Source organism: Gossypium hirsutum, chromosome A09, assembly GCF_007990345.1.
Source record: "Gossypium hirsutum isolate 1008001.06 chromosome A09, Gossypium_hirsutum_v2.1, whole genome shotgun sequence".
Classification (NCBI taxonomy): domain Eukaryota; kingdom Viridiplantae; phylum Streptophyta; class Magnoliopsida; order Malvales; family Malvaceae; genus Gossypium; species Gossypium hirsutum.
In genome coordinates this window covers 62,873,288-62,881,647 of record NC_053432.1, presented here as the reverse complement: position 1 = coordinate 62,881,647, position 8,360 = coordinate 62,873,288, and the positions used below count along the sequence as shown (strand labels likewise).

Here is an 8,360-nt window from a genome sequence, read left to right as displayed (position 1 = left end):
TTGAAACAAGACAGGTGTATTTTTCTTTATTTTATTGTATCCATCGGGTCAGTATTTAGTATATTGTTAATATATTTTTTAATTTTATAGATAGTTTTAAAAAAATTGGTATGTGACTTTTTTTTAATATTTATTTTTTTAATAAATATATTGATACATTCATGTGTTGGCGTCTTATTCATGCTATTTTTATATTACATTTTGATTTTTTTTATGCTATATGTTCTATTTATTAATTAAATAAGTTGTTTATAAAAAAAATTAATTTTATTAAATTTAAATGGTATATTAAAAAATGTTGATCCACAAATTCACTTATATGTTGATTTGAGATCCAAACTCTTTTTCTTTTTTTTTTGGTTAAATGATGAACTTGCGGGTTGAATATTTAAGATGTGAGAAAAAATATTAATTTCTTGAATTTCCATTTTAAACGTTTATTTAAATGATTTTTTTAAGTGAGTCATCTAAGATAATTGATCTGTGCATTAACTCATAGGTTAATTTTAAGTTTATACCTTAATATTTATCATAAATTCAATTTACATAATTAATAAAATAAAATAGAAATTTATCACATATAGAAAATAAAAAATTAAATCAAATCAAATTTATTTAGGCTCCGTTTGTTTCATTGAAAATTACTTTTAAAAAAATGATTTTTGAAAAATGATTTACTTTTCTGGAAAAGTTAATATTTTTTTGAATTTGGATGAATCTGTGTAAAATATTTTCTGTTATTTGGTAGATTTCTTAAAAATATTTCATAAAAGTTGTTTTCTATTAAACAAACATACATTTAATATTTTCTTATTTTTCATTGTTTAATTGAATTTATTCTTATCTATAATTTTATTTTTACATTGTTTTTACATATATTAAAAATATTATGTTAAATTCAGATTCATTATAACGTCATTTTTCATTTACATGACTACTAAGTGAGTATTTTTTATTTTAAAATGTGACATCAATAAGATTGACAAAAAATTAACGTTGTCAACAATTAGACTTGATTTTCAAATTTGAAAAGTAAAGGGACTAAATTCTTGAAAATAAATGTATAAAGACTAAATTACAAATCAGTGAAGTGTACATAGACTTATGACATATTTAAACCTTTATACTACAAAACATTTATTATTAAGATATTTATAATTGTAATAAATATTTATTATTAAAATATTAATATTGAATATTTTCAATAATATGTGAATAATATTATTTAAAATTATTATTTTTAAAATTTATTATTAAAATAAAATTGAAATATTAAATAATTTACAAATAATAAATTATATTTATTATATTAATAATTTATTATATGACTAAATATAAATAATTAAATATGCATGTTTAATAATATTGAAAAATATAATATTTTAAATATTTTTAAAAATAAAAAAAAATTATTATCAATATAATAATATTAAGCTTGATTTAAGTTAATTTTTATAAAAAATAAAATTATCTATAGATGAGCTCTTTTTCGGAAAATGACTTATGCTCTTCAAAAGGGTAAGTCATTTTACAGGAAAAATGACTTATTTTACCTTGACCTGTAAGTCATTTTCTATTAATCTAACTATTTTCTGTGAAACAAACACAGGAAAATGCAGAAAACATTTTCTGTAAAACCTTTTACATGTAAACAAACGAACCCTTAATAAAATTCCATTTAGAATTAAGTTTTACATTAATTAATTAATTTTTTATTTAAAAATTAAAAGAACCCTGTGTAAGTGTTAAGGGCCACGAATCAAAGCTCATGACCATTGTGCACAGAATCGCCCATAGAGGTCAACTGATCAAATGAAGCTCATTTAACTAACTTGATTGGTCTGATTCATGGAACAAATAGAGAAAGCCATCTACTTGAAGTCTTGGTGGTCCAGTTAAACATTTCAATAAAACTAGAATTACCATAGTAATATTTGTAAACTTAAAGGATCTTGTAAAGCGTTTCAATCCTGTAGAATTCTCAAACTTGTAGAAAGTTTAATCTCCATCGTTAATGTAATTTAAATTGCACCGTTGGATTTGGGAGAACTCAACTATAAATAGAGGCCTTCCCCCATTTATAATCATCCCATTATTGAGTAATCAAATACTTTTTGAGAGCATATGCTCAAACACATTGTGTGTATTGCTTGCATATGCTCAAACACATTGTGTGTATTGCTTGTATATGCTCAAACACATTGTGTGTGTTGCTTTCTTATGGTTTTTTCTTTGTTTCCATTAAATTTCTTGCCTTAAAGATTTCTTTTTGGTGTGAATTCTTACTTTTCGAGAGTTATGCTGACTTAGGCGGATTTGAAGTAAAAAAATTGCTTAAGGTCACATAGTTTGCTAGATTAAAGTTTTAGCCTTATGGCAGTTGGTATTGGAGTTAAGATTTGAAGGTGCCGAGTGAAATGAAAAAAGAAGTAGATGAGCATGTTGAGTCAAGGGAGAGTCGTAGAGGGATAAGAAAGCAAGCAGACCGAGAAGTATGTTGTCGACTTTGGAAGGTGAAGTGACCAATCTCAAGGAATTTGTGGTGGTATGAAGGAAACATTCAAGGTAGTTGAGGGATGCATCACAGAGCTGGTCTTAGTGGAAGAACAACTCAAAGGATAAGTAGCGGAGGCTCTTAATTCTAATGAAGATGTGTTACAAGCACTCCTCAATACCGTTGTGGGTAAGCTAATAAAGAAGAATGATGCTCTTGAAGCCATGTTGATGGCTTTAAAATGATGAGTTTGAAGCCACAATGAGTGCTTTGGATGAACAAATTGAGAAGCTCAATGAAGAGCTCGTTATTTGTAGAGTTTCCGTGGGTAAAGAGGTGTTGGGGGTGACACCAAACCATCAGACGAATGTCCCCAAATCAGAAAACTTCAAGGTTAACCAATGTTTAATGTAGATGTGCCAAAGCCTATTTGTGAGGATCAATGGGATCTCAATCGAGGTGAGTCGCTATAGGGCAAGTAAGAGCAATAGCCTCTTACAATTGAGATGTACAAAAGAGAAATACAATTCGAGTTAGGCGACGACGGAGACATAAGTCGAGGCAAATATTCCAATGGGTGAAACTACTCGATAGAGAGATTAATTGGGAATGAACGAAGGCATTGAGGCAGCTCCGAGATGAGTCAAACCAGTGTCATTCTGAGGATGCGATGAGAGCATCGCAAGATGGGTGGAAGGAGAATGTCATGAACCGCGAATCAAAGCTCGTGACCTATAACGACCCGAAGATCAGTGGTGTCGAAAAGTGTGGTTTTAGAACCCCAATTCCGTAAATCAGAACCGTAAATATTTTAAAATATTAAATATTTACAGAGTTATATTATAATTGAATTGAATTTCGGTCAAGTAATTTTGGCAAATTAGAGATTAATTAAGGTACAAGAACTAAATCGTAAAAATGTCAAAAGTTTAATTCTTAATGAATCTTTAATTTAAACATGACTAAAGGATTTAAGAAGTAATTAAACCACTACATTAAGTGTAGTCGACGATTGTAACCAGGATTTTTTTTGTTTTAATAAAAAAAATTGTTTTATTAGAACTTCAAATAAAAAGAAAATGCATAATATATATATTTTTTAAGTTAGTGGATGAAGAAAGAAACATATTATATTCTACCTCCCAACTTGAAATATTAAGAAAGAAGAAAAGCTAAATGACACTTAGGGTTTGGAAGCTTTAACCTCAAAATTCAAATAAGTCTTTAGTCATTTTCTTATAATTTTTATGTTTTCAGAATTTTTATGTTTTCGAAATTTCAGGGGCTCAAGCTAGCTGACCCATGTTTTATTTTTCAATATTGTTAACGTTTTTGGATGTCACCATTGCTAGATAGTTGAATTTTTAATGCTTAGTTTGATACATTTTAAGTTTAATATTGAAAAAGGACTAAATTATAAAGTCAAATAATAATTTTTGTTCAATAGGGACAAAATTGCATAAATTTTTAAATTTATGGTATAATTGAAAAATACGAAGTTTAATTAGGCTTAGAGAGAAATCGACATCAAAATTTGTGGCTAAAATTGAAAGTTAAGTTAGTCTCGATTTTTGAGACTAAATTGAATAAAATGCAAAATTTACATATATTATATATTGAATATGAAAATGATTATGTATTGATGATTTGGTGTATTTATGTTAATCCATAGCTAAAGTTACCCTAGATTCCTCAAAACAAAAAGGAAAAGTTAAATAACTTAGAGTTTACGGTTTGTATTTCTATAACTCGAACATTTTCAATTGGTGCATTTACGAACTGTGTTGCATGGTAATAACATAAAGTAAGTTGGAAATGATAGAATGAGCTAAATTGAATTGAATTGATTTGAATTTGTTGTTTGTGTTAAGGATTAAATTGAATAGTTTTAAAAATATGATATATTGTTGTAATTATGCAATTGAATTCAAAATGTGATGAATTATTTTGTCACATATATGAATGGATGATAGGATGATGAAATTATGTTGTGAATTGATAAATTGATTATTTTAAATTGAAATAAGGTTAAATAGTGGATTTTCGATTATAGATTCGGAAATGTAAATTTTGATTGTATAAACAAGTTATATATTTTGATATGCAGATGGTCATATTAATTTTCATTTGAACTTTCATTTGTTGATTCATGCATTACATAATTTATATTATGATTTAAAGTTTGGATATAGAAATTCCACTAAGTTATACTTAGCGTATGATTTTGTTCTCGTGCGCAGGTTAGGTAACTTTTTGATTCGACCGTCGACTCAGCATCCAACGGCAATCTCAGACTCAAGAATTGGTGATTATTTTGGTTTGGTCATGACATGTACCTAGGAAAGTTATATGTTATGTCTTGGACTAATTTGGCATTTTGAATGTCTATTGAATATGTATATAGTTATAAGTTGGTAATGGTCCTTGTATTTGGTAATCTTTGTAGATTATTAGGTATGTATGTTTTAAGTCTTATATGGTGATAAGGTGACATGTTTTGAAATGAACTTAGTGAATGAATGGTATGCATATGCTAGGGTTGAATGGTTTTGGTAAGGATTTATTGTAACTGTAACATCCCGTTTTCTGTAAAATCGAAACAGTGGTGTCGAGACCACAAATTCAAGGTCGAATAATTTATTTTAATATTATTTTGTGATTTACATCATGATAGTATTGTCGTATAAAAATTTCATTAAGAAATTTTACCGTTTACATGTTCAAATTGATAAAAAGAATTAAATCGCGTAAAGTGCGAAAGTTGTGTTCTATTAGCTAAAGGTGTCAAATAGCTATAGAAATTTAAAGTAGAAGTCATTGTTGAGTAATTATACCACTAATTTAGTTAGTGGATGTACATGGAGTAAAATAATGAAATAGTCAATGGTAGGTTGGTATTAGGTTGGTAATAGATAAAATAATAAAAGAAAAAAAAGAAAAGAAAAAGAAAAGCTTAATCTTTCTTCATCTTCTACCGATTTTTCACCAAGAAACAGCCATGGGAGAGCTCAAAATTTCAGCAACATAATCCTCTAGCATGTAAGTGGTTTTTAAGGCCATTTTTGATGATTTTTATATTTTTGGGATCGTGGAGCTTAATCTAGCTAAATAGGGGACTAATTTGCAATATGATTAAAAGTATAGAGTTTTTCCATGAGAGCACTTTTGTTTTTCTTGAAGTTTAATGGAATAAAATAAATCTTGGTTGTTAAATAAACAACTTTTGTTAAAGGATTTTTAATGAAATTGTCAATTAGGGGTTAAGTGGTGAAAAATGAAAAGTTAGTGATAAATATGTGAAATTATGGGATTTATGGGCTGTTATAAGCACATATGAGTTTTGGCTAGGCTTGGGTATACTGAAATTTCATGAATTTCATTTTTACGAGCTTAGGGACTAATTTGTAAAGAAGTCAAATGTTAGGGGTAAAATCGTAATTTTTTTATATTATGATTTGTGGATTGAATTGAATAAAATGAGGTTTGAATTAGTTAAATTTGATTATATAGATCAAGAAAAGCAACTTACGAATTTAAATCGGGGAAAAGATAAAGTATTGTATTAAGCAACTATTATCTCTGTGCAAATTTGAGGTAAGTTCGTGGACTCGAACTTAATTTTATTTCTAATTACTATTTAAATTAATTAATGCTAAATTAGCTCTTGATATAAAATGTATGCATATTATGGAATTAATGTTAAGGAAAATGAATGAGGAATATAATTGTACAAACGTCGATATATTCGACTAGTGTTGGGCGCAATCTTTGTCAACTTATATGACTAGTGCTGGGCACACAACCGTCGGTTTATCCAACTAGCGCTGCGCGCAATTATTTTATCAAACTAGAGCTGGGCTCACAATTATTATCGTCAGTATATTCGACTAGCACTGGGTGCAAAAATCGTTGGTTTATCCAACTAGAGCTGGGCTCACAATTATTATCGTTGGTATATCTAACTAGCATTGGGTGAAAATATCGTTGGTTTATCCAACTAGAGCTGGGCTTACATTCAATATCATTGGTTAATTCGACTTGCGCTGGGAGCAAACTCCTCTGCAGTTTACCGCTAGGCACCGAATGCCACATCGTTAATAGATCTTGCGGTAAGATTACTTGAATTATCAAAAGAAATAAAATCTTATTTGGTTAAGTTATAATTTCATACTAATATTGATTGTTTTTGTGTTTAGCTAATAAATGGAACCTATTAATGGTAAATTGATTTACATGTTGGCACATAGTGTGCGAGATAATCACTTATCTGGTATTATTCTAAGTGGGTCAACAGGCACAGTTCTGTTACAAGGTTATATGAGTTTAATACGATACATTTATGACATATGAATACATGGCATGGCTAACTTGGATGATGATATGTGTTAGGCTTTTGGGCCAAATTGAGTTATGATATGCCTTATTTTACGTACTTAAATTTTGGTTAAACGAGTATGAAAAGAAGGAAAGATCATCAAATGCTTCAATTAGAATTTGCTATGAAAGCATGAAAATGTATGAATTATTAGACGATCAAAATAAGCTTAGACACATGCTTGAAAATGTGAATGCATTCAAATAGTGTGTCCTTATGTTATGATGTTTTGAGATGGTTTGTTAGTTTATGTGAAAATTAAAAATTGAGAGGCTATTGTTGTTTAAACTAAGGCCAAGACATGTTCGATTGACTAAAGTGGCTTATGATTATAAATTGTAGTGGTAAGCTTTATTTTTGAATTACGAACTTACTAAGCATTACATGCTTATTTTGTGTTAATTTCTTTGTGTATTTAGATATCGGAAGCTCGTTCGGGTTGGAAATTGGTGGAGATTTCATCACACTATTTATCGGTTATTTTGGTATTATGGTTTTATAATTCTGGTCATAATGGCATTTATAGGTCATCTTGGCTAATGGTAGCTTATATGTCTTGTTGTGTTTTTAGCCATTCAATGTTGCTTGAAAATGGTATATGTTTTGTTATGTAAACATGTGTAAATGGCTTTATGATATGTGGGGTATGGTTGCCAAATGAATGTCTTGTTTGTGAATTAGTATTTTGTGTACCAAATGGTTGAAATTGATATATGGTATGTATGTTAAATTTTACGCACAAAGTCTCCTTTATGTGTTTGACCATTTAGATAAATTTTGGAAGTTTAAATTGGCATGTTTAAAGTAGCCAATTAAGGTGCCTATTAGTATCATGGTTGTGTGTGATATTATAAGATGTTATAAGCTTGTTATTGATTGGTTTTGAATGTCTAAATATGCCATGTTTAAATGCACATTGAGGTGTTTAGGTTGGTACCAAGTTGGGTGAGAAATATGGCTTGGAAAATAGCTTATTTTTGTCCACACAGGCTAAGACACGGGCGTGTGTTTTGGCTGTGTGACCCCTGTACCTAATTAATGCAAATTCAATTGTTCACACGGCCTAGCACACGGGCTTGTGACTTGGCAGTGTGACCTAAGTTAGAGAGTTACACGGGTATAGGCACGGGCTGGGACGCGGCCTCACATTGAATGCCCACACGGCCTGAAACATGGGTGTGTCACTTGGCCGTGTGAGCCACACGATTTGGCCACACAGGTGTGTGTCGCCTGCACTTAGGAGAAATTTTGTGATTTCGTGAAAAATTCTCTGAGTTTTCGGTATAGTTCCAACTTGTTTCTAATTTTTATTTTGGGCCTAGAGGACCCATATAGGGGACTTTGTGATTGATTATGAATGGTTTCTGATTTGATTGTGAGATGAACATGAAATGTCTATTTGTTCGATTATAAGTTCGGTAATACTCTGTAACCCTGTTCCGGCGTCGGACAAGGGTTATTGGTGTTACAATAATAGCCCATTTTCAATGA

General features: G+C 29.7%; 1 long non-coding RNA gene across 1 annotated transcript; it reads left to right on the top strand.

Annotated features, from left to right (window-relative positions):
* Positions 1 to 5,440: 5,440 nt before the first annotated feature.
* On the top strand, positions 5,441 to 7,540 carry LOC121206101 (uncharacterized). The gene is made up of 3 exons (XR_005901085.1): positions 5,441 to 5,533; positions 6,005 to 6,603; positions 7,289 to 7,540. It is a non-coding gene; the product is annotated as an uncharacterized lncRNA (long non-coding RNA).
* Positions 7,541 to 8,360: the final 820 nt, after the last annotated feature.